We start from the raw sequence: 5,594 nt of genomic DNA on the forward strand, positions 1-5,594 counted from the left end.
GGGTCTTAAGCAAAATGGCGTCGTTTTGGCAACTGATGCTTAAGTCCAAAATGGCATCATTTTATAGGGATAAATGCTAAAAAAATCTCCAAAAAAAAATCATTTAAAACCTCTTTTAAAAAAAAAACTTAGCCTTTTTTGTTTTTCCTCTCTAGCTTCTTTGGCCGGCCTTGGCTTCGGCCATCGGGCACCGTGGCAGCCACCGGTTGCTGGAGACGGCGCCACCTTCCACGGTGGCCGAAAAGTGCAAAAGTCTCACTTTTTGTTCCTTTTTCGAGTAGAACCTCGATTTGGGGTTAAAAATGGCCAAAAAAAGCCATAAAAAAAAAGAACCAAAGAACCCTTTGTTTCTGCTCACTTCCGTCGCAACCATTCGACGAACCCCCAAGAGTCCGTCGATCTTCCAAGACGGAGGGTGAGACGCCGGCAAAAAGGTAAAAGATTTTATTTTTCTTCAAAATAAATAAATAAATCAATAATAGATTAAAAAAAAATCACCTTTGAAGTTTTGATTTCTGTTTTTTGATTACTCTCTATTGTGTGTCAAACATTACATTGATGGTGGTGGCTTTTATAGCCGAATAGTACATTTGATTTTATATTTGCTAATGTTTATGCTTTCGTTTCTGCTACTGTTTCTCTGCTCTGTTTCTATGTTCTTTTTGGCTTCTTTTGCAGGTTCGGTGCTCGGTCAACGGAAGAGAGAAGCGAACCTCTTGCTATTTTGGTGAAATGGCGGCAAAAAGGATGTCAGGTCTTGGGACAAGTTGTGCTGACGTGGCACGAGAGCAGCGGTGGGTTTTTGGCTTTCTGAAAATTTCAAGTATTTTGGGCTTGTTGGGCCTTGTAATTTTGGGCTTATTTTGTTTTTGGTCTTGTAAAAAAATTGGAATGTTAATTATTTTTATTTTTATTTTATTTGTTTTTTTTTGTTTAAGAGCCGGGCAAAAATGACCTATTACGATTATATATAATTTAAATACCCTAAAGTCTTACATACTGACATGTGGTTTCTTATTTCTTTTAGGTTTGCATTGGTCTTACCTTCTTCTTTTTTTTCGCAATTTTAGGAAAATTATTAAATTTTAATTTTGATCCTCTATTAAGCTTAAATTTGAGATTTAACTATTACACTTTAATTTCTAATGTAATTTGGACCTTATATTTTATAATGTTATTAATTATTCCAAATAGTTAATATCATTAATTTTTGATTAAAATATTACGTGATTATATATAAATTTTCTAAGTAGAATTAGAGTATAATTTAACTTCTAAATTTGTACTACATAATTTAATACAAATAAATAATCAACTCAACCTAATGGGTAGTAATTTATAGTGAAAAACATTTTCTATTCTAGTATAATGTACATGTTATAGATGGGATAGTAATTATGTAACACTGACCTAATATCAATTAGTATATAAAGCACGTTTTAACATGGTAATGATTTGGTAACCAACCTAGGAAAAGAAGGGAAATAAATATCATTTAACAATAACTATTGATGAACAACCTACCAAATAATTAACCGCCAAAAGGTTGCAAACCCTTATTTGTAGCTAATTAATTAAAGGGTTTAACTGTACCTATGATTGGTTCCTAACTTTAAGGTTGGAGACTGTAATTATAAATTTGACCTTTTTTTTATTTTTTATTTTTATAATTACAGGTTGTTTTACGAGTTGGAGGCGAGGGAGATGTCGATTTAAAATTCAATACTTCAGACACTTGTTAATAGTTCTGGGATGAGAGATTAAATGGATAAGATTTTAGTTTAATCGATTATTTTGGTTGAATTGATAGTTGGATTAGAAAAGGAACATAAATCTTAAATGAGTATTAAAAATAGTAAATATTCAACCAACTTAATAGAGTGATAACTCAGCTTTTAAACCAACCCATTAAATTACTTGGTAAATTAAGATATATATTTGTAACAATTTTTCCCATTATTTTTAAATTTAATTATAAATTATATTATAATTTGTATAATAAAATGAATTTAAGTTTTTAATATCATATCAACTATATCGTTAAGCATTATTTTAATATAAATACAATTAATGTGATAGATGGCGAAACAGAGAAGATGAGCTAATTTGACCCAAAGCATGAAATAAAAATATTGGGGTAACGACAATATAAACTAATTGAACCATGAAAATAAAGTTTTTGACCTAATGCCATTAATTATTAAATAAGGGATCGTAGTTTGGAAACAACAAAACGTATCAATAAGCTCAAAAAAGCCGACTGCCAATTTCTAATTTATTAATAACTTGTCCACCCGGCTTTCAAATCTTCATTCACTAATCCCTTGAAGGCTCCAACAAGCAACCACTAATCACATTATTAAACTTTATTATTTTTTACTGCATTATTCTACAATCTATATTGTAATTTTCTTTCCTTTTTTTTTGTTTTTGTTTTTTTAAATTGTGGGTAAACTACTCTGTTAGTCACTCTAAATAAGGATTGTTCTTATTTTAATCACCAAAAAAAAAATTGATCGAATTGGTCACTCGACCATTAAATGGTAATGGAAAATTGACGGTACATGTAACACCCCGTTACCTGACTCGATCACTAGGTCCAAGCTATATTATATCACATCCATTGTTGGAACAACTACAATCAAAACATTCAATTTAACATCATTATACATTTAAATACAAGTAATTCATGTGTATTAATCAATACATAATCATTTTCGGGTCTTGTACAAACTTAAGCTCTTTTGCTAACCTGGGGTCAATATGGATCAAATTGTAAATATTACAAGTTTCAAGTTGCAACGTGAACCCTTAGTTGTTTCTCATCGTGACATCAAGGGTTCGTTGTCGCGGCGTGACAAATTGTTACTTCAAAAATAATCCTGCTACATATCCAAATCAAACAAAATAATCAATTGGCTAATTAGCGTTTTGTTTTGATTATTTCGTCTGAATAGTAAATTGATTGTTGTTTTTAGGTTCCAAAATCTTTTCTATTCTTTCTACATTGAATTTGTATCAGGTGTATAACGAAAATCGAGAATTCTGCAAATAGTGAAAGTCAGAATTCATGTTTGTCGACGCCACACAACCATGTGCAAGGTCGCAATAGAGACTATTTTGGAATTAGAGTCACATGAGCAAGAGACATGAGCATGTGTCTAGGCCGTGTGAGAGACTTTTTGGGTTTTGAGTCACATGGACGTGTGCTAGACCATGTAACTCTCTATTTTGAGTTATACAGCTGTGTGTTAGACCATGTGCGACACTAATATGGGCCACATTGGCCAGGCATCCAGGCCGTGTGAATCCACACGGGAGTGTGGGCCAAAAATAAAAAAATTTCCCTAAGGCCGTAAACATCATCTAATATAACGTAGGCCTACCGTAGGGTTCGCGTGATCTAAATTAGGCTACATAATTTGATATATGATGATCTGATAACGAATAACCTGATAACTGTACTTATATTCGATGTGATATATGTTAATTGAGTATGATCTACATTTTCTGAATATGATCTTGTAATGCCCTAAAACCTGGCCTAAAAGTTTAGTCCAAATCCCAGAGGTCACATTAATCACCAAAGTGATCGTAGGAAAATTTTAGTTTAACAAGCTAGGAAACAAAAAAGTATTTAAGTTACATAAAACTCTCAGTTATAAAATCCTGATATTTCAAAAAAAAAAGTCCAAATGTAGCTTACGTGCATAAAACACAAAATATCGTACCATAATTTTCAAAACAATATTTACAATTAAAAAATGTTTAATATAAACTCGAAAATTATAAAAAAAAAACTATTAAAGCCTATTTTTAACCGTGACTGTCTAAGACCTCCACATACCGAGCCCAGCTTCAGAAAACGAAAGTGTACTTGAAAGGGAAACACTAAGGGGGTGAGCTACACGAGCTCAGTGTGAGTTTGAAACGTGACTAACATCAGAGTTATAGAACAAAAATCCAAATAGCAGTTCAAGAGCGAAACGCACTTACAGAGAAATACAGAACTAGAAGGTAAACACAGTACCAACCTCTCAATCGTATGTAACAATCAAGCACACCATATCATACAACCAGAACACTCAATGAGTAAACCCATCAACGGGTCGATACCAAAACACTTATCATCACAAACAAATCAAATGTATCAGTACTGAAACACAACAGCTTATAAACAATTAATCCCACAATCAAACAGAATGCGGAAAAAAATGCATAAATGTGAACCCACCCATCCAGCCAGACACCTCTCCGTCCCCTAATCACACCCCAAAAGAGCTAATTAAGTTCATCCAACCAAACATACCACATAGGACTTCGAAAGGCCCATCCATCCATACACACCACGTATGTGGACTAGGCTACTCAGATAATTACGTTAGAAAGCTAACGATACGCAGATAATCGTCATTCTGAAATCATCAGACAAATATGTTGCAACTAAATTGCCAGATCAAATCAGAATCAGTCTTCCTTCTTTTCACAACCAAATCACAAATGTTTGATACAAATGTATGTATGCAGGCAGACGTATAGAATTAGTATACATGTAACACCCCAAACCCGACCTAGACGTTATGGCCGAATCTGAAAATGTCACATGGAATGAGTTGAAAAATCGTTGTCGTTAAATTAAACCCTTTCCAGATCGTGTATCCTTTATCACCATTATTAATTTTAAAACTTTCTTTCATTTAATCATCTAGCGATAAAACGTATTTTGAAGTGGAAGCTTTAAAAGTTGTGTTTAGAAAACAGTTCAAATTTTAAGAAAATTCATGCTTTTGATAAAATCTGACTTAAAACGAGTTTTGCAGTTATTAAATCATAAAATTACGGTTTAACCCAATTTAAAGTAAAACAATCTGAAAAGTTCCAATTACAAAACAAATACCCAAACAATTAAAAATAAAACCATAAAACAAAAGTGAAACAATTTTTAAAGAGTGGTCACTATTGAGTCCTCCGTTGCATCGATCCGCCTAACTCTGTGGATTACTTGTACAAAAGAGATAGAAGAAAGGGTGAGTTTATGTAAATTCAGTGTGTAACCCCACAGAATCAAGCATGCACATATACAAAATAACATATATCAGTCAGATATAGTCTTGCGTTAAGCCCATTACAGATTCAGATGCAGATTTAGGCCTTAGCCCATCTCAGATATAGATACAGATATGCAGTCAGAAATAGAATTTAAGATCGTACCCCTAACCTTTACACACCATCTCCGACCATCCCTACATACCATGTGGGGTTTAAAACACCCACCTAACCCTACACACCATGTTGCACCGAATGCGGCACATATCAAATATTGCAGCTGAGCTGTCAGATAATAGGCATAATCTTCCTTTTAAAACACTTCATCTAATATGTATATCATCCCACCCCAATCACAGTATCAGATCATACATACAGAATTAACAGACAAATCATGCTTAACATGCTTATATAAACAGATACAGATATACAATCTTGGGCATGCTCATAGTCATATCTCAGCCTAACATTTCACTTAATTTTAGGGTTGGATAGTGTTTACTGACCTTACGGTAGGCCCATAGTCGATTAAGATGACTCATGCGGCC

This window comes from Gossypium arboreum, chromosome 5 (genome assembly GCF_025698485.1).
Source record: "Gossypium arboreum isolate Shixiya-1 chromosome 5, ASM2569848v2, whole genome shotgun sequence".
NCBI lineage: Eukaryota > Viridiplantae > Streptophyta > Magnoliopsida > Malvales > Malvaceae > Gossypium > Gossypium arboreum.